Source organism: Giraffa tippelskirchi, chromosome 13 (assembly GCF_054371585.1).
Source record: "Giraffa tippelskirchi isolate mGirTip1 chromosome 13, T2T-mGirTip1v1.2.pri, whole genome shotgun sequence".
In the NCBI taxonomy this organism is placed as follows: domain Eukaryota; kingdom Metazoa; phylum Chordata; class Mammalia; order Artiodactyla; family Giraffidae; genus Giraffa; species Giraffa tippelskirchi.
In genome coordinates, this window is record NC_137287.1 from 105,205,735 (window position 1) to 105,230,991 (window position 25,257).

Consider the following 25,257-nt stretch of genomic DNA (forward strand, 5'->3'; position numbering starts at 1 on the left):
TCCATGACTGTAGTTTCAGTCTATCTGCCCCCTGATCCCCTCTCTCAGTGCCTACAGTCTTACCTCGGTTCTCTTACCTTGGACTTGGGGTTTCTCTGCACGGCTGCTCCAGCAAAGCGCAGCCACTGCTCCTTACCTCAGACGCGGGGTAGCTCCTTTTGGAGCTCTTTGGACAGGGCTAAATGGATGATAGTGTCGGGGATGGCTGCCATTCTGAGTCTGGCTTCTTGGCTCAAACTGGTCATAGCTTGGAATAGAAAGAATGAAGTTAAGACTATCAAGTTAGGTTGGGAAAATTCCCACATGAAACATCATCCTCTGTGGGTAACAGCTTCTGTAATATCTTAGCCCTTGGAGAGCATCACGTTTTCTCCCCTTGTTTTTCTGATGAGACTAAAATCCAGAGAATGTAACACAGCTTTCCTCTAGGATCCTAAGCAGCAAGGCCCCCGCTTCAGCTTCCTGCCTCATGCTCTGAGGGCATGGGGCTTGGGGTTTCTGGCATACTTTGGGATCGTTGGTAGAGCTGGGTGAAAACCCCTTCTTAGTACAGTGCTATCCTATGCAAAAGGAGGGTTTAGGTGGCAGTTAGTAATATGCTCAGCCTCATCATGGTGTGGAGGGTCTATTTCTGTCACTAGCATTATGTTCACCTTATTTTTTCTACCTGGAAAGATACAGAGGACAACTCAGCAACAAAGAGCCTCAGTGCCAAGATAGACCTGTGCCTCCTGTGCCTTCACTGCCCCTTCTCTTCCTCCTCTTTTTCTTCCCTTCCAGCTCTTTCCTCCTTGACCCCTACTACATCCTTTCTGTACACCCTACTACTTTCCTTCTGCACCCCCTTTCTTTCTCTCCCACTGTTGGCCCTTCTCCATGGGAAGTTCTTGTGATGCCACTGCAGTAGGCAGAGCCAGGGATTGGACTTGTTTTTTAGGAGTTTTGGGAGCACTTGCTCTAAAGTAGGACAACTAAATAAGGGAGATTATATGTATTTAAAATACCCCTTCTTCTTCTCCACCTCCACTCCAGGTTGGAAAGGATTAAATTTCAACTATGGGCTTGGCTACAAGGCTCATATAGTCTGGTGCCTCCTCACGCTGCTGCCTTCTGTCAGCAGCACGGTGTTTTGACACCTACTGTTTCCCTGTGCTCCTGTTCAGTAGAATGACTTTGTTTTGACTGTTCCCTCTGAGTAGAAACTCTTCAACTCCTTATCCTCTTTGCCTGACAAATTCCTACTCATTTTTTTTATACCAGTTCAAACGCTACCTCCTCAATGAAGCTTTCCCTGGTCACTCCATAAGCAGAGTTAATTTTGATCTTTTCTCTACTTTGCTTGTACTTCCATAGTTGTCCTTTGGTGCTGTGTCACCCTGAATCTGCTCTCATTCATGAAATTGAGACCTTGTGGGCCAAGGGATAGTGTACTATTTATCTCTGTTTCTTTTGTGTCTCTGAAGCGGGCCTGGCACATACAGTACTTGCAGAATGAATGGCAGAAATATGCGTGCACAGATTCCTGTGGTATAAGGTTGAACGTTAAATGCTACAGGTGCAATATGACAAAGTGCTCTCCGGCAGTTTATGGGAATTCTTGAGAGAGAACTTCTGAGAGAAATCTTGGAAGCTTCTAGAAGCTGGTAGCATTTGACTATTTCTTTGAAGATTTAGAAGATCAGTTGGCAAAGATGGTGGGAAGAACATTCCAGATGGAGGAAATAGAGGAAAAGCAATGAGGAAGTGCAGAGGTCAGGCCCCACCTGCTGATTTACCCATGCCCCAAATTCCAGGCTAGCCTAAAAAGGAAACTCTTCTCCTGTCCTCTTTTACCTTTTTTTTTCTTTCTATTCTCTTTTCCTTCCCTTCTCCCTCTCTCGAGATGCCCTTGTCTTTTATTTTTGTTTTCTTCTCAATCCTTTCCCTTTCATCTTCCCAATTGTCCAGTCTTTTGTTTTTTCAACTCTGTTTACCTTTTTTACCTACTGTCTTCTTTCTTGTCCTCTTCCCCCAACAACCCAGGAAATCCAGGCCTTTGGGCTGAGACCTGAATCAACTACACAATGTTTAACTCCAAATAACACCTCCTCTTGTGAAGCTGAGAAGTAATCATGGCATAATTGCGTCTCATCTGTCTCTTATGTTTTATTGGCATTGATTTTTTTTTTAACCTCCCACGATGCTGGAGGTGGTGTTATCATTTTATTTTTTTTAATAGTTGTCAAAATGTCTGTTTTAATGAGGATTTCTGCACACAGGCCTGCCCTTAAGTGGTATGAGCCTTCAGGCAAAGCTTGGGCTAGATGAGTCAGAAATGCTCATGGATCTGTTTTTTCATGCATACAGGTGTCTGGGTCACACAGACACACACACTCCCTTCTATCCCTATAGGTTTATATGCTTTGCAACACATAAACACACAATTGAGTTACAAAGGTGCACATATTTCTTCTCTTCTGTACATATCCATACTTAACTTCCCTTATACCTTGAGGTCATCTTACTTCCTCCTCCTGCCATGTACCCACACACTTGTTCTCCCATCCCCCTGTCCCACTGTTTTCTACCTAGATACCCAGAATTGTGTGTGCCGTGCAAGTGTCTGCAAACCTGTCTTACAGACACCACTCTGCCCTCTCCCTTATGTATCCACACAAATACTCCCCTGCGTACAGACACTGACATCTGCCCATGCCCCAAGTGCCACTCACTCAATGCCATTTCTTACTATTCCTTAAATCTCGCTTGGTAAGTATTTCTAATTTTCATAAGAACACATTAGTTTCAGACTAGTTTTGAAAGGAAATGTCTTTGTTGACAGCCACGCTAGCAGACCATTAGGAAGTCAGAACCATTTATGACAGATGCTTTGACTAAGGCCTCTAGAGTAACTGTTACTATGGCAGGTGGGGGAGGGCTGGATCAAACAATAGCGGATTGCTTCTAAAAGATGCTGTTATGTGCCAGGGTGTATTTCAATCTAGTTCCAAACTGGATCCTGTGATATCAGGGTTCACTTCTATTGGAAGGTGATGGCAAAAGAGCCAGAGCCACTGTAGAAGTTCCAAATTAGACTTTCTAGGGTGGGGCTGGGAGAACTGTATTTTTAACAAGTCCCCAGAGTCCTTCTGTTGTGCAGCCAGGTTGGGAAACACTGATAGAGAGGAAGAAATGGAAGTATGAAGACCTGCATTACCTTTCTGTACCACCTTGGACAAGTTATCTTTTCTGGACATTTGCCTTCTCAACTGTAATATAACAAAGCTTATGCTCATAGAGGATCTTTTCAGCTCTAAAATTTCCTGCTGGTTTATGATAAGTTCAATCTGGGATACTTTTCTACCACAAAAGTGTTTGTTCTTTGTGCACCCAGGGCAGGGCATTTTGGGCTTTGTCCAGAGGCCAGCAGAGGCAGCCTAGGTCCTGACCTTCTGTCAGAAGCTCTGACACAGCTCCTAATTAGAAATGGATCGATATGGGCCTGTAGCCAGGTCTGCGGAGCCTGGAAGGAAGCTGGAGGAGTGCTTCTAGCTGGGGAGAATCTGATTACTGTGAAATAGATCTGGTTATGCTTGTTGACACAAAGGTCCTGCTGGTATAGCCCTTTTCCCTAGGGACCAGCAGGCAGGGCTGTTCTGAGCAAATGGGGAAATGGTTAATGTTTATCTCCCTTTGATATATTTTCCTCACCTTTATAAACTTATGTAATATAGTGCTAGGTACATAATACAGGCCCCTTCCTCACATGGAAAGATCATTTAGTGTTAATGTTGATACATTAACAAAGCCTCTTTGTTCATTTCCCCTAACAACTCATTGGAATATTATAAAGGAAACTGGAGCTCAGAGAAGTGAAGTGACTTGGCTGCCCTGTGTCACATAGCATGTTCTCTGTTGTACTGCACTACAATATTTTTGAGCATCTGTAACACTGATTCCAAGTTGATGGAGTTTTTTTTCTAAACCAAGCTGATGGACTTTTTTTTTTTTTAAACCAGGGGTGTCCCTTACCCTTCTGTAGGCTGAACTGGAGCTGAGACCTTCTCCCTGGAACCCTTCAGTTGTTGTTGCTTAGTCACTAAGTTGTGTGCGACTCTTTTGCAGTGCCGTGGACTGTAGCCTGCCAGGCCTCCTCTGTCCGTGGGATATCCCGGGGAAGAAGAGTGGAGTGGGTAGCCGTTTCCTCCTCCTGGGGATCTTCCTGACCCAGGGATAGAACCCAAGTCTCCTGCTTGGCAAGTGGGTTCTTTACCACTGAGCCACCAGGGAAGCCAGAACCCTTTGAACACTGGAGGAAATTCCTTAAAACCAGTGTTTGAGGAGGATAGGGGGAGATGCTCTGCTTGCTTTGGCTTTCGCATCGCCTTTCCAAGGTCCCTAAGGAGTGAGTAGGCTCTAATGGGAGAGATCAATCATCATTTGGGATCAGTGGGAGGGCTGAGTCAGGTTTCTGTACTGGCCCTGTGTACAGAGGGAGAAGGGACTCATGACCAACTATTCCTATGCATTGTAGAACCCAGGAGCTTAGTATGCTCAGCTGCTAATGTGCTCAGAACAGATTCCCCCTGGAGTTGGTCATCCAACAAGTATTTGTTGAAGATCTCCTGTGTGTAAGGGCTTGTGCTAGTGCTAAGGATTCCTAGATCAAGACCCAGTCCCTGCCCTGAAAGACCTCACAGTCTAACATCAGAGTCAGAGAAACCACAGTATTCTTTGTGTGCCTTAATAGAGGCATATCCAAGGTACTCTGGAATCACAGAGGCACGAAGGTGGGTTTTTTTTCTGGAGGAGATAACTTTAATATGGCTCTAAAGGAAGAGTAAGAGTAGGGGCACAAGGAGAACACTCCAGACCAGGGAACTAGCACAAAGGAAACCACAATGATGGGTCCAGGAACAGTTGATAAGGGGGCCAGTCAGACTGACAGCTCTGCCCCTTGCTAGACTTAGGAATGTCATAGTAGCCACTCAGTGGTAGTAACACAGGAGCAGGTGGGGAGAAGACAGGTGGGTTTATTAGCAGACGCTGATTGAAACAGTTTCAGAGAGGAAACGAGGGAAGAAAGCTGAAGAGCACCAGCCTCTGCCCTCTGGGCCAAACCTGCAGATATGCTGGGGGTTCTTGGCAATGGTTTGAAAGCTCGTCCACCCAGGCACAGGGCTTTACTTCTCTGATGCCGAAATCCTCTGCATGCCTGCCCCTCCTTCCTGTGTTCTTTTAAAAAAAGAAATTAATGGAATCTGTTCAGAATACCCCTGAAATGAAATTACATTTTAAACTCTAATTACCCTAATTAAAACTTGACAGCTGTAATCCTGGAATGGCAGATATGCTAAGTACCCCATGCCTGTGACAAGCTTACTTACCCAGATGGAATGTTCTGTTCTGGGCTTAGGAGAAAAATTCTTTTGTGTATTTGTTTTGTTTTTCCCTATCAGCCATTAGTCTTTGACCTCACAGCTTCCTCAAGCTAGGATAGTCTTACTTGTAGGCTACAGGACCCCTGAAACTCCACAGCGGTCCCTTTGCATTCAGGGGTGATGCTCCTGATGATTCTTACCACATACCTTTGAGTTCTCGCTTCAGTTGAGGTTGGTCTGCATGCCCTGAGCCTGTCCCTGGGTGAAATCCCCTGCCTGTGGGGGACCTGCACTTGTTAGAGGGCTGTCTGCTGATCTAGGGCTACATCTGTCTGGGATCAGTTGATGGCTGGTATTAAGGTTACAGTTTGTGGTCAGGGACAAGGAGCTCTGAAAATAGGATTCCTCTTCTCTTCACATGTATCAGGATAGGCTAGAAGCAACTTAGTGAAATGCCTGGTCTTGACCTCTATCTTGACTAGTTACCTGGACAGACAAGGAACATGTTGGGAGGGAGGGAGACAGTCCTTGAAACAGCCTGAAGGCTCTGTTGATACTGTGAGTAATCTCACAGTTTTATTAGGACCAAAGATCCCCATGTTCTAGTTACTTTCTCATAGCCTGGAAGCCTGTTCAGTCAGTGGCCACTGGGTGTTAAGTACTGCAAAGGATACAGAGTTGAATAAGACACACTCTGTGCCCCCTGAGAAGCGTAGAATCGTGGGGGGAGTAGGGAGGCAGTAGTGGATGAGGGACAGCCGTATAGTGACTAATTATGTAAGACGGAACAAGGAATAGCATGATGGAAGGTAGGAAGTTGCTAGGAGACAGGCTGCTGTCTTTGGAATACAGTGAGCAGGGAAGGGTACGATAGAGGATGAGAGTAGGGTTTAAACTATCCTGTAGGTAAAGGGAGTCTGTTGGGGCTGTAGGGCTGTGATAGGAGTATGTGTGGTGGATTGAGAGGGTGATTGGAGACAGTCGATTAGTTAGAACAGATGTCAAGTAAACTGTGGCCTATGGGCTGAGTCAGTTTGCTGCCTCTTTCCATGAAGTTGTACTGGAATATAGCCATACTCATTTGTTCATCTATGACTGCTTTCATATTACCTTGGCAGAGTCAGACACTACAGAGACTGCTGGCAGTATACAGAAAGTTTGGTGATCTCTGAGTTAGAAAGTAATTATGAAAGTTCTGTAAGAGGAGATAAATGTCAGGAGTAAGCCTGAAATGAATTGGAGGTGTCAAATGAGACTTTTCAGAAGCTGGGGCAGTGTGATTTAACAGAGAACATCTGCCCTACCTACCTCTCACAACTTTGTAAGAGTCAAATTTTCTGAAAGTCACCATGTCACAAAGGACACAGGACTTGGGTAAGTCCTGATTTGCCCTTATTAGCTGTGATCTTGGGCAAATCACTTAACTTTCCCAGAAGTTCAGGTGAATGTGTTGAATGAAACAAAGAAAAGAACCAATCAGGTTTTTCGTCATGACACAGAACTCTTATTCTGCTACTTATCTGTACTTCACCCCCCAGGTTATTCTGGGAAAGACAGATAACCTAGAAAACTTCGAACATAGTTTATAGTTTGAGTTGTGAAGTTGGGGACAGGTGGGCGGAAGTTGTGGGAGAGGGGCTCACGATCGTTTGAGGGCACACTGTGCCCTTCCCCTTCCCTAACTGCTAGCACTTGTTCTGGCCAGACATTTCTACCCTTCAACTTCTACAGCGTATTAAGTCCCTGCAAAACAAAAGGCTGAATTGATTTATTTCTTAGTCACCTTTCAAAGCAGGAAACGACGTAAGTACCACTTGTTATCTCTTATGTTCTCGCTGCCACTACCCTTAGCCCCCAGTGCCTCACTCCCTTTTTTCTAGGAATATGTGTGTCTACCCTGGAGAACAGGAAAAATCACTAGATGGGAGACTGCAGTGGTGGGTTCCAAACTCCTTTCTCCCTTCAGCTTTCTATGTGACCTCAGCCAGTTTGTTTCGGTCTCTGGCCCTTCAGATGACTTTAGCCACCTCTTGGGATCTGGACTTTCTTCTTTAAGATTCTGCATTAGGAGTACAGCCTTTTCCTTTTTTTCCCTTTTATTCTGTGTACCCTTCTCCTTTCAATCTGGAGTATTTGTGTATGTACACACCTCATTTGCTTCAAATTCACTGTCTTTGACTATGAGGAGAATAGTCATACCATTAGCTTTTTTTATTGGCAAGGTTTCAGGAACTGGCATTCAGTCTAATTACTGGAGTGGAACAGACCCTGGAGGTCAGGTCCAGCTGACCCTAGGGTTCAGCGAGGCATGGTGTCTTGAGGATGGGCCATCTAGTTCAGTACAGGCAAACATTTGGCCCTGACATCCTTGATAAAGTAGAGGAATAAGGGCCAGGCACTGATCCAGGCAATTTACATTTTTTGTTGTTGTTCTTTCTCATAACTCTGAGATAGGTGATATGATCACAGATAGCATTTTACAGACGTGGGAACTGAGTTTTAGAGGCTCATTCAGTAGAGAGACTGACTCATTGAGGCTACAGAGGAATACCTAAGTATTCCCTCTCCCCAAGTAGGGGAGAACGGTGGAAAAAACAGATATCAATGCTCAGGAAGGCAGTTAAATAATAACGCCTAAGGATACCCAGTTTAGGTGGCCAGATCCAGGGCTCAAACCCAGATCTGTATGATTGCTATTTCTGCTCTGCCATGCTGCCTTCCCTGCAGAAGGATGGGGAGAGTGGCAAACTCAAGTACAAGTCTAGGCTGGCTGGCAGTCTCTAGTCTTGGATTCAGAGCTGGGCCTTAGGTGTTAGGCAGCTGACTTGAGGCAGGGGTTCTCACATGGTCCTGGGCCTATTTGTAGAATATGGCACATGATTTTGTGTCCACTAGACAGTGAAGCCTGGTGGTCAGCACTGGTAGTGTCCTGTCATACGACAAGGAGCCCCACAATCAACTCTGTGATACAGGAGAGCAGGGAGGAAGGGTTGATGTCCAGGCCCTATGGGTAGGGGATGGGAATTAAATTATTTCTTGCCAGGACTCAATTGTTTGAGGGCTGAATTTGAGTTTCTGAATCCAACCTGAGGTGATAGAGCTAGGATAGAAGTGAGAGCTAGATTTGATTTCTTCATCTGTCAGGTACGAGGCTTGCACTAGCTGGCTGAGTCCTGGTGTTCTAAAGTGGTCCTTTATCCATCAGGCCTAAAAGTCATTCTTAAAGGTAGTTCTGACCCCACACTTGGTATCTGGAGTCTTCATGTAACTACACTGAATCTCAACTAAAATTCACAGATTGTGTTTTTGCATGACCATCTACTTGTGGCTTAAAATTTGGGGTAAAATTGGCATTGTCTCTGAGGTCCTGGCCTTCCACCCCAGAGCCCCAGTTCTGGGGCTGAATCCACTTCTGCAGAGCATTGTCATTGCTTTCTAAATACCTATTCGAAAACTTATATGTGAACTTGAATTTTGCATTTCCAGGTTCCACATTGAGGACACCTCCAAAGTTATCTGTACCATAGGAAGTCTGAATGATGTGGGAAGTGCTCTGGTTAGAAGTAAGGAGACTGATTTGGGCCCTGCAACTGCCTGCCTTCCTTCCACCACTTTGGACAGCTCTCTCCTCATCCTGGTCTTAACACCCTTTCTGTAAAATGGTGGGGCCTCTTCCAGCTCTGGTCTCATCAGGGACAAAAAGCCATCTTCTATACCATTCATTTGCAGAGCACTCTCTGGCCCCAGCTTTGGTTTGTTGGTTACAGATTGTAAAGCCTTAGATTCTCACTTCCAGCTCCGGAGGGGGAAAGGGAACCATCCAACTGTCTCATTAGCATGGAGAAAAGAAAACAGTAATTACTTGTGCCTCCCTTGATGATTCCTGTAGGGTTGGTTTTTCGGGGAAGGAAAAGGGGGAAACTGGAGACAGCTTCAGATGAGGAGGGAGAAATGCTGTTAGCTGCCCAGAAAAGGCAGAGGCAAGAATGATTGTCTTGCATGTCTGTTGTGTTCTCTGGACATTCCTCCAGGCAGCCTAGAGACTGCCTGGATTGAGTTTCATCTATTTATGGCATGTATAGTGTTCTCATACATGGACATGAATTGGGCTCGAGAGCCCTAATGTCACCCGTCATTAAGAAAGCAGCTGCCCTCCCAGGCCTCTGTTTGTGATATGCTGTGCATCCTGACACCTGTTTTTATTGGGGAGTAGAAGAGGGTTTTACTGAGCCATTTTGTGACTTGGCTGCATTTTTATTATGTTGTGAGGTCATCTTTTTAACCCCCACAGCAAAACAGCCAGTTGGTTTATTATGCCGGGGCATAGGCAACACACAATAGAGCCAGTCAGAGTCAAGGTCAGGTATTCTTGTCTTTGGAAGGAGTTTGGAACTGCAAGACCATGGGGTTTGGTCCAGGCTGGGAAGAGCTGACCTCACAAAGATTGAGACAGTTAGGGTTTTGAGGCCAAGTTGTTAGGGGGCAGGCTGAACACAACTAAAATAGATTGGCAGATGTGGCTCCTGGGGCAAAGACTGTTTGCTCCGTGGCCAGTCTCATACTCCCTGCTGTCTGGGCAGTTGTGCACCTTCACGTGCTGATGGTAGCAGAAATGGGTCTGAGAGTACCTGCAGGAGAGCCCTGCCTGATTGAACCTGGAGCTATTATGCTATGATTATGTCTTGTGACTGCTCACTCATGCCTTGGTTGTCACCCTGGAGGCCTAGAGAACTAGCTTCCATTTTCCTTTCTTTATCCCGAGGAAGATGTCACTTCAGAAACACCTTTTTCAGTCAGTCTTTCTGTATTCCCTGGAGTTTGCTCTACTCTAAACAGCAGGGGTTCTGTAGGGATGTTGTTGTTCAGGCACTAAGTCGTGTCGGACTCTTTGCTGTGGACTGGAGCACACCAGGCTCCTCTGCCCACTGTCTCCCAGAGTTTGCTCAAATTCATGTCCATTGAGTCACTGATGCTATCTAACCATCTCATTCTCTGCCCTCCCCTTCTCCTGCCTTTAGTCTTTCCCAGCATCAGGGTCTTTTTCAATAAATGGTGGCTGAAGTATTGGAGCTTCAGATTTAGCATCAGTCCTTTCAGTGAATATTCAGGGTTGATTTCCTTTAGGATTGATTGGTTTGATCTCCTTGCAGTCAAAGGAACTCTCAAGAGTCTTCCCCAGCACCACAACTTGAAAGCATTAATTCTTTGGCACTCAGCCTTTATGGCCCAACTCGCACACCTGTACAAGACTACTGGGCCTGGCATAAATGACTCCATGATAGGCATTTTTTTCCATCTAAGTAGCACAAAAGATGAATCAAACAATAAAAAAGACTTAAGAGAAAGGAAAAGTGGACTTTCGCTGTTACTGATTATGTATCACTGGGGCTTCCCTGGTGGCTCAGATGGTAAAGAATCTGCTGGCAGTGCAAGAGACCAGGGTTTGATCCCTGAATCTGCAAGATACCCTGGAGAAGGGAATGGCTGCTCCCTTCAGTATTCTGGCCTGGAGAATTACACAGACAGAAGAGCCTGGCAGGCTACAGTCCATGGGGTCACGAAGAGTCAAACATGACTGAATGACTAATGCTTTCATTTTTTCATCATTAAGGCCCAAAGCCTTAGTTATTCTCATTTATTCCTAATAACCTTTTTTCTTGTTGCTGTTGTTGTGTTTCTTTATTTTTTTAAAAATAGACTTAAATAGTTTAACTGTTTCTTGACAATCTTGTTTGATCCATCAGAAAATCCTGCAGGAAAGTAGGTACTATGACCCTTATTTCACAGATTTGGAAAAAAGATCCAGAAAGGTGAAATGACTTGACATGGAAAGTCAGAACATGGAGCTCAGAGTCAGAACATGGAGCTTGAGATTTTGGTTGGACCTTCTAGACCTTAGAACAAAGGTTGATGGGGCAGGTATTTTATTCAGTCACAGGTTCCCAAAGTACTTAGTGTCTTCTACTTGCCAGACTGTGTCAGATACTTGAGCTATTGCAGTTAAGAAGACTCTAAACCTGCTGTAAGGTCACAGCAGCAGTAAACATCCTCTTCTCTTCTCCCCTCCCTCTCAGTTCAGTCACTCAGTCGTGTCCGACTCTTTGCGACCCCATGGACTGCAGCACGCCAGGCCTCCTTGTCTATCACCAACTCCTGGAGTTTACCCAAACTCATGTCCATTGAGTCACTGATGCCATCCAGCCATCTCATCCTTTGTCGTCCCCTTCTCCTCCTGCCCTCAATCTTTCCCAGCATCAGAGTCTTTTCAGAAGAGTCAGTTTTTTTTCGCATCAGGTGGCCAAAGTATTGGAGTTTCAGCTTCAACATCAGATCTTCCGATGAACACTCTGAACTGATCTCCTTTAAGATGGACTGGTTGGATCTCCTTGCAGTCTGAGGGACTCTCAAGAGTCTTCTCCAACACCACAGTTCAAAGCATCAATTCTTCTGTGCTCAGCTTTCTTTATAGTCCAACTCTCACATCCATACGTGACTACTGGAAAAACCATAGCCTTGACTGGACGGACCTTTGTTGACAAAGTAATGTCTCTGCTTTTTAATATGCTGTCTAGGTTGGCCACAACTTTCCTGCCAAGGAGTAAGCATCTTTTAATTTCATGGCTGCAGTCACCATCTGCAGTGATTTTCAAGCCCAGAAAAATAGTCAGCCACTGTTTCCACTGTTTCCCCATCTATCTGCCATGAAGTGATGGGACCAGATGCCATGATCTTAGTTTTCTGTATGTTGAGCTTTAAGCCAACTTTTTGCCCTCTCCTCTTTCACTTTCATCAAGTGGCTCTTTAGTTCTTCGCTTTCTGCCATAAGGGTGGTGTCATCTGCATATCTGAGGTTATTGGTATTTCTCCCGGCAATCTTGATTCCAGCTTGTGCTTCCTCCAGCCCAGCGTTTCTCATGATGTACTCTGCATATAAGTTAAATAAGCAGGGTGACAATATACAGCCTTGATGTACTCCTTTCCCTATTTGGAACCGGTCTGTTGTTCCATGTCCAGTCCTAACTGTTGCTTCCTGACTTGCATACAGATTTCTCAAGAGGCAGGTCAGGTGGTCTGGTATTCCCATCTCTTGAAGAATTTTCCACAGTTTGTTGTGATCCACACAGGCAAAGGCTTTGGCATAGTCAATAAAGCAGAAATATATATTTTTCTGGAACTCTCTTGCTTTTTTGATGATCCAGTATGTTGGCAATTTGATCTGTGTCCTCTGCCTTTTCTAAAACCAGCTTGAACATCTGGAAGTTCACGGTTCCCATATTGCTGAAGCCTGACTTGGAGAATTTTGAGCATTACTTTACTAGCATGTGAGATGAGTGCAATTGTGCAGTAGTTTGAGCATTCTTTGGCATTGCCTTTCTTTGGGATTGGAACGAAAACTGATCTTTTCCAGTCCTGTGGCCACTGCTAAGTTTTCCAAATTTGCTGGCATATTGAGTGCAGCACTTTCACAGCATCATCTTTCAGGATTTGAAATAGCTCAACTGGAATTCCATCACCTCCACTAGCTTTGTTCGTAGTAATGCTTCCTAAGGCCCACTTGACTTCACATTCCAGGATGTCTGGCTCTAGGTGAATGATCACACCATCGTGGTTATCTGGGTCCTGAAGATCTTTTTTTTTTTTTTTTTAGTCAAAGCAGCTTCCAGTTATTTACAGTTTTTGAAACACATTTTTCATGACTTAGCTTCCTAATACAAAGAGCAAAATGGCAATGAAAGATAAACTTCATCAAATACTAAAATTATATAATTTGATCAGGAGAAAAATTAGATACCGGTTAAGTGAATTGACATATGTTTTCCGTTTCGCCTTTGAAAGATTTTATTCAAAACCTGAAATAAAGTGGTTTATTTCAGATCACACAATCACGTTTCTTCTCATCCATGGATCTCAGAACTTTTCCATCCTGGTTTTGAGAAGAAGCAACCAGTCTTGAGTTGATGGGACCAGCATGATCCAGAAGGACCCCATGACAGCACAGCCACGCTTTTAGGACCAAATTCCCACAGCAGAGAAGCAGGGAGTACCTAGAGGGTACCTTTGCTGCTGCTGCTGCTAAGTCACTTCAGTTGTGTCTGACTCTGTGCAACCCCATAGACGGCAGCCCACCAGGCTCCCCAATCCCTGGGATTTTCCAGGCAAGAGCACTGGAGTGGGTTGCCATTTCCTTCTCCAATGCATGAAAGTGAAAAGTGAAAGGGAAGTCGCTCAGTCATGTCCGACTCTTCAAGACCCCATGGCCTGCAGCCTACCAGGCTCCTCTGTCCATGGGATTTTCCAGGCAAGAGTACTGGAGTGGGTTGCCATTGCCTTCTCCAGTGCATGAAAGTGAAAAGTGAAAGTGAAGTCGCTCAGTCATGTCTGACTCTTCAAGACCCCATGGCCTGCAGCCTACCAGGCTCCTCTGTCCATGGGATTTTCCAGGCAAGAGTACTGGAGTGGGTTGCCATTGCCTTCTCCAATGCATGAAAGTGAAAAGTGAAAGGGAAGTTGCTCAGTCATGTCGGACTCTTCAAGACCCCATGGACTGCAGCCTACCAGGCTACTCTGTCCATGGGATTTTCCAGGCAAGAGTACTGGAGTGGGTTGCCATTGCCTTCTCCAGTGCATGAAAGTGAAAAGTGAAAGTGAAGTCGCTCATTCGTGTCCGACTCTTCAAGACCCCATGGACTGCAGTCTACCAGGCTCCTCCGTCCATGGGATTTTCCAGGCAAGAGTACTGGAGTGGCTGAAGATCTTTTTGTATAGTTCTTCCCCTTTCCCTCCCCCCATTCAAATCATTGGATTTTGAGGTAGAGAGAGCTCCAGAGTTTATCTGGTCTTCCTTTCATGTTGCTACATGAGTAAGGCAGATCATGAAGCAAGCACATAGACTTTGGAGTTAGTAATGCAGGCCTAGGTTCAAATCCTAGCTCTGCTGCTTACCAGCTATTTGACTTTGAATGATACACTTAGCCTCCTCACCCATCTTCAGTTTTAGTCACTAAGTCGTGTCCAGCTCTTTTGTGACCCTCATGGCCTGTAGCCTGCCAGGCTCCTCTGTCCATGGGATTTCCCAGGCAAGAATAATGGAGTGGGTTGCCATTTCCTTCTCTAGGGGATCTTCCTAACCTAGGGATTGAACCTGTGTCTTCTGCATTGGCAGATGGATTCTTTACCACTGAGCCACCAGGGAAGACCCGTATTTAGTTACCTTGGCTATAAAATGGGCATTCCATCACTTGCTTCACAGGGTATTAGGATTAGAAGAGTTGCCAACAAAACACCTAGTCCAGCAGTAGCCCAGGTCTTTCTGTCAACCTGCATCAAGTCCTGGCCTAAGCTGTTGCTCAAATGAAGCTTCTGAGGCCACTTCTAGTCAGACTGATTTCCCCATCCCCTCCCCCCTCACTTTTACGATACTCTTGAAACTGTTAGGTTCTGCATAATATTCTTTTTTTTTTTTAAGTATATTTGATTTATAAGGTTGTGTTGTATTAGTTTCTGGTGTACAACAAAGTGATTCAGTTATATGAATGTGTATTTTTTGTATTCTTTTCCAATATGATTTATTGTAGGATATTGAATATAGGTTCCTATGCTATACAATAGGACCTTGTTCATTTTATATATAGTTTGTATCTGCTAATCCCAAACTCCTATTCTTCTCACATCCCCCCTTCCCCTTTGGTAACCATAAGTTTGTTTTCTGTGTCTGTGAATCTATTTCTGTTTTGTAAATATTCATTTGCATCATATTTTAGATTCTACATATAAGTGGTATCATACAGTATTTTTCTTTCTGGCTTGTTTCCACTTAGTATGATAATCTCTCAGTTCATCCATGTTGCTGCACATATCACTGTTTCATTCTTTTTTATGGCTGAGTAATATTCCATTGTGGTTTTATTAATCATTGTAAAGATTCATTGTTGTCTTGTGCTGACATAGCCATATTTTCAAGAGGTGACAGAACTCACACAATGAAAACAGGTCTGGAATGAGACCATAGTGGGATGCGATCCTTCCAGTTACCTGAGTCCTGCTGTACCAAGCTGTGTGTATATGGAGTTCTTCAACCGAGGCTTTGCAAGGCAAGTCAGCTTTGCCATGTTGGGAGGTAGGGCAGCGGAAGCTGGATCAATGGAAAACTCAGCTAGCTATTAATGTTAGATCCAGCTTTTAAAACACAAGTCTTCCAAACTTTCTGAAGAAGGCATACTTTCCTACCTACCCTTTGGCCTTATGTCTGGCACCTGTATCCTTGATGATTGTTCTTTTTTTTTTTAATTTATTTTTAAAAATTTTGATTGTGCTGTGTTTTCGTTGCTGCATTCGGGCTCTCTCTAAGTGCGGTGAGCAGGGGCTACTCTTCTTTGTGGTGCCCGGGCTTCTCACTGTGGTGGCTTCTCTTGTTGTGGCTCACAGGTTCTAGAGCACAGGCTCAGTAGTTGTGCCCTAGCTTAGTTGCTCCATGGCATGTCAGCTCCTCCCAGACCAGGGATCCAACCTTTGTCATCTGCCTTGGCAGGTGGATTCTTACCCAGTGTGTCACCAGGGAAGTTCTAATGATTGTTCTTTTTGACCTATTTTGGATTTTTAAAAAATGGGAAAAGCAAAAAATAAAAATATTCCAGTGTGTGTGTGTATACAAGCCACACCTTTCATGTCTTTGCTATTGTAAATAGTGCTGCTATGGACATTGGGGTGTGTGTATCTTTTTGAATTAAGAGTTTTCTCTGGATATATGCCCAGGAGTGGGATCATACAGTAACTCTGTTTTTAATTTTTAAGAACCTGCTTACTGTTTTCCATAGCCTGCCTAATATTCTTAGTATATTTGTAGGAAGTTGACACAGTCTTGCTCTGGACTACTAGGAGCCCAAGGATAAGATTTGTTCTCTTTCAACCCTGTGTCCTCTATAATCCCCAACCCAGAGTTGTAACCGTGGCTAACTAGACCCAGGAATTGTTTTGTGATGGATTGGATAGAAGACTTGGGGGGGGCGGGTTGCAACTGACAAAAAGAGCTGTTAAAGATTTGGCTGGGTCTCTCACCTTCACTCTTCCCCTTTCCTCTCCTGTTACAGTATCACATTGATTCTAAAAAATCCTTGTGTTGTAGACAGGATGGGAATTGTATCTCTATTTTGTAATTAAGGAATCTGAGGCTCAAATTAAAACTCAGGTCTCTTGTTAGGAGATAGATCCATAGTAAGAGTGGTAGAAATTTGAACAGAAATCTTAACTGACTAGGTCTTCATCATCTGGAAGCAGTAGTAATGTTTACACGGAAGAAAAGCAGAGGAACAGTTCTGAAGCCTTAGTGGATAGTGAGGACAGGGCTTGATTGTAGTCACAGCCAGAGGTATTTTCAAGAACGCGAGAGGTGAGGAAGGGTTCAGGATAACTTCACCTAATTGCTAGGCCTTGAAGATTAAGACGAATTTGAATATGAATAAATGAGAGTCATTCCAGGTGAGATAGCAACATGGATAAAAGTATGGTAACTGGAAGGCCCACAGTCGTTAAGTGATGACCAGACTCGTGGTCTAAGAGTCTAGAGAGCAAGGGTGAGGTGATTGGGAGCCATGCCATTTTTTTGAGCAGGGGAGTGGCATTAGGAACATGAGTCTAAGAGTGTGGGCTCCAATAGATTGGAGTAGAAGGGGTGGGGGAAGACTAGTGAAAGAGAGACCAGGGAAGAGGATATTCTAAACAGCCTGTCCTTGTAATGTCAGTAAATTCTAAGAAATATTCCAGCAGTGTAGGCAGGAGATAATGAGATCCTGAACCAAGAGGAAGTTGACACAGTAGGGAATAAAGATGGTTTGGATGTAGAGCTGTTAGGGGAAAAAAAAAAAAAACCCTTCAAGGACTTGGGGATGAGGGAAGAAGGGGTTGAAGAGCCTGAACATTTTGAAGTCTAAATATGTACTTGAGAGAATTGTTACACTGTTTGCTAAACCATGGGGACTGGGAAATGGGAGAAGGGTTCACAGTTTGTTGACATGTTATTTAATTGGAGGAGCTGATAGTCCTTTCCTGTTACCTCCCACCCCTTAGTGCCTCCACTTTGGGGCTTGCTTTTGGGATTTAACCCCAGCCTGCAGAGATCCTTTAGTTCCTTGTGTTTGCTGCTTTGTTCAGACCTGGAGCCCCACCCCCAGATCCTTCTACCCAGGTCTTAGAGCAGCTGTCATTCCTTCTCTGAAATAAAACAGTACATGTAAAGTGCTTAACCCAGTACCTAGACTGTTTCAAAGTGTGCGTTAAATGTTAATGGCAGTTAAATGACTGTTGTGGTGGTGGTGATTATCATAGCTTTGCGCTCACAGTATCCTCTGGAACTACCTGGCTGAAGGACTCAGAAGTCATTCAGCTGGTGTTTAGTAAAAAGCCTGGACTGCAAGTAAATGGAGAGTATCCCAGGCTTGGATATAAATGAGGGCTCTGAGTCATGTCAGCCAGGACTAGAGCATGCATTTTCTGTCTTTTTTTCCTTCTGTTTTTTGAGTAGTGGTATAATGTGTGGTTAGGAAGGCAAGCCCTGGAGGTTGTACTTCTCAGGTTAAAGTCCCAAGTCTGCCATCTATTAGCTGTGTGACTTGGGGCAAATTTACTTAGCATCTCTCTATCTGTTTTCCCTTAGAGAAAATGAAGAATGTAATATCACACCAACCTTACAAGAGTTTGTAAAGATTTAATGAGTTAATACAAACAAAGGGTTTACAACAAGGCTTGGCGCTGTGCTACTATTCTATTTACCCCAGTCTTTTCTACCCCACATTCCAAGTAATATGTAGGAGTTTCTCTGTCCCTACCCAACAGAGGACGGGGTAAGTGGAGAAACCTGAAGTCAACCTCATAGTGCTTGGACGTTTGTCCCATCTGGGTTCCAGGTTTTGGAAGCCTGGAGGATCCTCATTCTTCCCATCACTACATTCTAGTTCTGTAGACTTTCTTGTTCCTTAGTGTAACAAGCTTCCTCTTGCCCATTATTGCCTCAGGGCTTTTGTGCTTATTTGCCCTCTCTGAAGCTCTCTTCCTCTGATCTTTGCAGATCTCACCCCCTTACTTGGGTCTCTGTCTAGCGACTGCTTCTTGGAGAAGTCTTCCCTGACTTTTATCTAAAATAGACCTCATTCTTACTCATAGTCTGTCTTTTTTTCCTTGCTCTGCTTTATGTTTCTTTATAGCCCTTAGCACAACCTGAAACTGTTTATTAACCTGTTTTTTGCTAGGTTGCAAGACCTATAAGGGCAGGAACTTCAGTTGCATGCACTGACCTAAGCTCAGGCCTGTTCTGAGCAAGACCCTGACTGACTTCTCTCTGTTCTAGGTGAGCCCTCTTCCCTGAGGCAGTTGGTGCTGACCCTGTAACGCAAAAGAAGAACTTGCCGGCTGAGCTTTGCTACTGGTGAGTGAGGGTACCTGGGCAAGTTTGGGCCAAGATACAGGGTGACTAGTTTGGGGCTTATTTTTACCCTTAGTACAGGTAATTACTCTCCTACTCCATGCCTAAGAGACTGTCATAGGCAGACAGTCTGGGATCACTTGCCATGAATAAAGCAAAAGCATGCTCAATTCCTCCTGGCTTCTGCCTGCTACTTTCTGCTGTGTGGTATCCTGGACCTGGCTAAACCCATTCTCTCACAAGCTCTCTTAACATGACTTCATAGCCCTTCATAGACTTTCCTGATTTCAGTCTTGAGTGTGACCTACCAAGCCCAGAGTCGGTGTTGGGAAATCCTGTGGTTTTATCAGTCCTGCAGAATATGGATCATCAGTGGAGCTGAGGATGGAGTGTTAGAGTGGGGCTTTGTGAAGGGAAAGTCCAGCGAATTTTAGAAGGAAGACTGTAGATGGTGAAATAGGAAGGGAAATCAACATATTAAGAATCAATTGTGTTATGGATCTCTTTTATGCTATATAAAATCCCATTTTATAGATGAGGGAATTGAGGCTTAGGAAACTGAAGTAATATGCCCAGGGTTTACACCTGGAAATCCATAAAGCTGATCTTAGAATCCAGGTCAGTCTGTGAATACCATTGTTCTCTCTGACTTGGCATGCTTTTCTTGGACTGCTAATCTCCTTGGAGTCATGATTTTTCTTATAAAATTCAAGAAGACAGACCTTCTTAGGGGTTTAGGAAGGAGGCCTAGTTATTTGAAAGGCCCAGGAAGGCAGGCAAGAGGTGGGGGTCCCTTCTGAGCAATGACATTTTTAGTGAGGTGGGCCAGGAGGCTGGAAGGAAGAACCTCCAAGCAGGCGGAGACCCAGGCTTAAATATGAGCGGAAGGAGAAGAAAACATCTGTAACACTTGGGACCCCATGAGCACTTGGGCTAGCATAGACAGGGACCTGGTGAGCCTTGTAGTTGGAAAATCTGGGTGTTTATTGTCTCTCTCAATAGTTACCTTTGGATACTCTGTTTCCCTATTTTTAAGTTGGAGTGCCTCCATGCACCTTCACATGTTTATTTTGTGTACACCAACCATATAGGATGTTGTAGAGAATCAAATGGGAAATGCAAGTTGGAAAGCTTGGTGAATTGTAAAAACTGAAGTGAGAAACGTGAGAAGAAAGTGTTATAGCTATCTCTGGCATCTCAGTCCCTGATCTTTAGCCACCTCACTCCCCAAAGGCAAAAGGGAAGGTTTTTGCCTTGGAAATCTACACTGTAAATTTTCTCCCATGCCCTTATCTTCCTCTCCTTCTGCAGGCCCTACCAGAAAAAAGTTGAAAAGTTCCACAAATTCAGTCTTTCCAGGGCACAGAGACAGAACCAGGCATCACTGGCAGCCATCATTTGCAGCATGTAGGCTGCAGAGTACAGGTTTAAATGCACTCTCACAGCCTGGCTCCAAGTCCACTGCCAGTACAGATATTATGGTTGTTTTCAGGAGTCCATCCCCAGCATGTGTCTGTACTCACTGACTGCTTCCACTGGGATGTTGCTTTGTTACCTACTGTTATCTTAGACCAGGAGGGCTATTCCTATTTTGGCCCTAGGTTCCCTACCTATTGCCACCCCTCACTACTGTTAGTGAAAAACTCATGTATACTGTAGCCTCATATCCTATCAGAGGCTGTGATCATTTCACTTTTCCCACCATTTCTCTTGCCCTTGGCCAGTGATACAGGTCTTCATACCCTCTTCGTACTGTGTAGTAAGGGACATTCTGTTCTTCCTGCTGCCTGCCTGAGGGTACACAGAGGAATCTGTGCCCCCACCTGAGGCTCCTGGAAGTCCACATTGGCCACCCTTCCCTCCTTTTCTAAATCTCCAGACACTTGCTGTCATCTCTTTTTGTCTTGGTTAATCTAATGTTCTTTAGCTTCTGGCCTTTCCATGGCCTGGGCATCAAGCTTGGATTTTATTGTACTTGTGACAACTGCCCTGTGAAGTAGTTCCATTGTTGATTCTTTTAAAATATGAATGGTTCCATGTAAAAAACTGTCTAATACACTGATACTCATATAGTAGCTTATTTATCTAACATCCTCAATTTTCCAGAATCCAGCTAAAAAACAAAAAGTAGCAAAGCAATGTCATCCTTAAGACCTTGCACAGTGCTAATTTATTCCTATTTTTATGTGTTGTTGTAACAAGCTTAACAATCTGGTTTCTAAACCCCCAGAAGATTAAGAACAGGGCATATAAAGGGGAGGAGGAGCTGCTATATTAGCAGCAGCTAGAGGTGAGAGCTGAAAGCCAACTGTAAGGGAGAGGTAAAAGAAGAATGATAAGACAGAAGTTAAAATGGGTATGAAGGCCGTACTTTAAGGGCAACAGCCCTGTAGATACCTGTACACTTCAGTAAGGTAGGGCTAGGTAATTTTTAAGGTATTTCTTGAAGGCCAGTAGTATCAAAGAATGTTTACTTATTTGCAGTGTCGGCTATAGTATCAGATGCTATATTGAATGTTCTACATAAATTGATTTCGTTTTCATCACACCTTGAAAGGTAGGTGGTGATATTCTCATTTTATAAATTATGGAGATTTAGAGAGGGACACACAGGCAGTGACTGGAAGAGCTAATAAACTTAGAATTTAGAAGAATCTGGCTCTAAAAAGCCAAGTTTTTTCTATTATTCTGCACTGACTCTTCAGCCGTGGCCTGAAACCCCAGTCCTTCTCAGCCTCTTGGGACAGTGGTTCCCCCCACCTCCTGGCCCCAACCCCTGCCTTTATTCATTCTCTTGAATATGAATGTCTTTTCCTTTTAAAGATATCCATTCATTCAGTGCCTATTGAGTATCCACTATGTGCCAGGTACAGTTTTAAGTGTTTGAAATGTAGCAGTGAAGAAAATAGTTTTCTCTCCTGTAGCCTAAATTCTAGTGGAATATAAACAAATGAATATGTATGAAAAAAAAATAAAGCAGGAAAAGGGAATAGGGAGGGACCATGTGATGAAAGAAGGCCTCCATAAGAAAATAAAATCTGTACAGAAATACGTACAAGATGAAGTAGTGTGAGCTATGTGTATATCTTGGGGAATAACATGCCAGGCATAGAGTTCAGTAAGTTCGGAGGCCCTAAAACAGGAGCATGCTTAATGTTCTGAGGAACAAAGGAGGTCAGTGTAGCTAGAGATGAATTGAGCAATAGGAGGAGTGGATTATGGAGAAGTCACACGCGTAGACAAGGACTCAGATCACGTGGGGCTTTATTCTCAGTGAAAAAGGAAGCCGCTGGGCAGGTTTGAGTAGATGAATGACATAATCTAACATCCATTTAAAAAAAATCCTTCTGCACGATTGTATTGGCCAGGACCTCCAATATATTGTTGAACAGAACTGGTGAAAACAGACACTCTTACCTTGTTCCCTGTTTTAAAGAGAAGGGATTCAGTCTTTCTAAGTACTTAAGTGTGATACCAGTAAGTATGATGTTTGCTGCAGGGCTTTTTGGTAGACTTCTATTTATCAGGCTAAGTAAGTTCTCTATTTCTAGTTTATTCAGAGGTTTTATTATGGATGGATGTTGAATTTTGTTTGTGATTTTTTTATCCTTTATTCTACTAACATGCTGCTACTACTGCTGCTGCTAAGTTGCTTCAGTCGTGTCCGACTCTGTGAGACCCCAGAGACGGCAGCCCACCAAGCTCTGCCATCCCTGGGATTCTCCAGGCAAGAATACTGGAGTGGGTTGCCATTTCCTTCTCTAGCACGTGAAAGGAAAAAGTGAAAGTGAAGTCGTTCAGTCATGTCCGACTCTTAGCGACCCCATGGACTGTAGCCTTACCAGGCTCCTCCGTCCATGGGATTTTCCAGGCAAGAGTACTGGAGTGGGGTGCCATTGCCCTCTCCCTACTAACATGGCACTATGATAATTGATTTTTGGATATTAAACCAACATCATTCCTAGAATGAATCCCACCTGGCTATAGTGTATAATCCTTTTTGTATGGTGTTGGATTTGGTTTACTAATATTTAGTTGAAGATTTTTGCTTGTATTCATGAGAGATGTCTGTCACTAGTTTTCTTGTTATATCTTTGGTTTTGGTGTCTCTTAGGCTAGAGAGTCTTCCCTCTGTTTTCTGGGAGAGTTGGTGAAGGATTGTGATTTCTTTTTTGAATTGTTTAGAAATATATTTCTCATTGTAATTATTTCTGGCTGCACTGGATCTTTGTTGCTGCGCTTGGTCTTCCTCTAGCTGGGGGCACAGGCTCCTGTCTCACTGTGGCGGCTTCTGTCCTTCTGGAGCATGGGCCCTAGGCACATGGGCTCAGTAGTTAAGGCTTGTGGGCTGAGTGGCCCTGAGGCATGTGGAATCTTTCTGAACCAGGTACTGAACTCAACTTCCCTGCACTGACAGGCAGATTCTTAACCACTGGACCAGCAGGGAAATCTTCCTTTTTAAATGTTTGATAGAATTCACCACTGAAGCCATGTGGACCTGAACTTATCTCTGTTGGAAGATTCTTAATTACTAATTCAAAAATTCTCATGATAGGTCTACTCAGATGTACTGTTGTTTTTTTTTTTCCTTTTGAGTCGATAATTTGTGTGTGTCTAGGAATTTGTCCCCTTCATCTCAGTTGTTTAATTTTGTGGCTTAAAGTTGTTCATAGTATTGCCTTATAATCTTTTTTAACTCTAGAAGGTCAGTAGTGATAACCCTTTTAGTAGTGATAACCCTTTTTTCATTCCTGATTTTGGCAATTTGTATTTTCTGTGTTTTTCTCTTGGTCAGCCTTGCTGAAGGTTTAATTTTGTTGATTTTTTTCAAAGAGCCAGCTTTTGGTTTCATTGTTTTCTATTCCACTGATCTCTTACTTTAATATTTGTTTTTCCTAACTTTAGCTTGCTTTGAATTTAGTTTGTTCTTTTTCTAGTTTCTCAAGTCTTAGGTTACTTTTTTAAGGCACTCGCATCCGAAATGAAACTCTTCTTCAGGCATGACTGACCTGTGGACTGTCACATGCTCCTGAGTAGTAGTCTCTGGAGAACTATCTGGAGCTTCAGGGAGGGCCTGACTCAGACACAGTGGGGGAGACAAGTGGTCCGCACTGTGGCGCCACCAGTAGGAAGGGGGCTACGGCTTGACTCATAGCACACAGCAGCCTGGATCCTGCCTGCCCCAGGTGCCCCACCACCACCTGAGATTTGTGTGGGTGGGCCTGAGATCCCTCACCCTCATACAAAGGGTATGTGCCCCCATGCTGTCTGAGGCAGGCCTCAGATGGGGACCGTTTAGTTGTTAGTGAGGTGATACATGGAAAATCAAGCTTTCTCCACTTTCCTAGGAGATTTTGCCTGATAACAGAGCTAGAGGAGACCACTGCCCACCTCACAGACTTCAGAGACAGATGGCTTTGGAGATCTCACTGAGTTCCTGTTAATGACTGAAATTCTAAGCAGAAATTTGATTGCATCAATGAAATAAAGCTTAAAGGCGGATACCAAATAAGTACGCTTACAAATAAGGGTACTTATTTGTGGCCTTTAAAAGTTTCCTCAATGTTCAGTTCAGTTCAGTTGAGTCGCTCAAGTCATGTCCCACTCTTTGAGACCCCATGGACTGCAGCACACCAGGCCTCCCTGTCCGTCGCCAACTCCTGGAGTTTACTCAAACTCTTGTCCATTGAGTCGGTGATGCCATCCAACCATCTCATCCTCTGTCGTCCCCTTGTCCTCCTGCCCTCAATCTTTCCCAGCATCAGGGTCTTTTCAAGTGAGTCAGCTCTTCGCATCAGGTGGCCAAAGTATTGGAGTTTCAGCTTCAACATCAGTCTTTCCAATGAATATTCAGGACTGATTTCCTTTAGGATTGACTGGTTGGATCTCCCTGCAGTCCAAGGGACTTTCAAGAGTCTTCTCCAACACCACAGTTCAAAAGCATCAATTCTTTGGTGCTCAGCTTTCTTTATAGTCCAACTCTCACATCCATACATGACTACTGGAAAAACCATAGCCTTGACTAGATGGACCTTTGTTGGCAAAGTAATGTCTCTGCTTTTTAATATGCTGTCTAGGTTGGTCATAACTTTCCTTCCAAGGAGTAAGTGTCTTTTAGTTTCGTGGCTGCAGTCACCATCTGCAGTGATTTTGGAGCCCAAAAAGATAAAGTCTGTCACTGTTTCCACTGTTGCCCCATCTATTTGCCATGAAGTGATGGGACCAGATGCCATGATCTTAGTTTTCTGAATGTTGAGCTTAAATTTTTTTTTAATTTATTATTTTTTATTTTATTTATTTGGCTGCATTTGTTCTGAGTTTCCTCACTCAGATCTTCACTGAGTCAGGCGGCACATGGACTCTCTAGTTGTGGCTCGTGAGCTTAGTTCCTCTGTGGCATGTGGGATCTTAGCTCCCAGACCAGGGATTGAACCTGAGTCCCCTGCATTGCAAGGCAGATTCTTAACCACTGGACCACCAGGG

General features: G+C 44.1%; 1 protein-coding gene and 1 long non-coding RNA gene across 36 annotated transcripts in view; one reads left to right on the forward strand and one right to left on the reverse strand.

The window, feature by feature from the left end:
* RALY (RALY heterogeneous nuclear ribonucleoprotein) overlaps positions 1–25,257 on the forward strand; it is an 89,975-nt gene that overhangs the window by 21,301 nt on the left and 43,417 nt on the right. For 17 of the 35 annotated variants that reach the window (XM_081559783.1, XM_081559782.1, XM_081559790.1 and 14 more), the window contains exons 2-3: positions 18,700–18,777; positions 21,259–21,331. The exons of 2 other annotated variants lie outside the window; for them this stretch is intronic. The gene's annotated coding sequence lies outside the window, so the exon portion shown is untranslated. Of the gene's footprint in view, positions 1–18,699; positions 18,778–21,258; positions 21,332–25,257 lie in introns of those variants that run through there. 16 more of the 35 variants (XM_081559762.1, XM_081559779.1, XM_081559763.1 and 13 more) reach the window with 2 other exon arrangements.
* On the reverse strand, positions 4,993–6,127 carry LOC145533110 (uncharacterized). Its single transcript, XR_014073853.1, has 2 exons — positions 5,568–6,127; positions 4,993–5,214 (listed from the first exon to the last, which is right to left on the reverse strand). It is a non-coding gene; the product is annotated as an uncharacterized LOC145533110 (long non-coding RNA).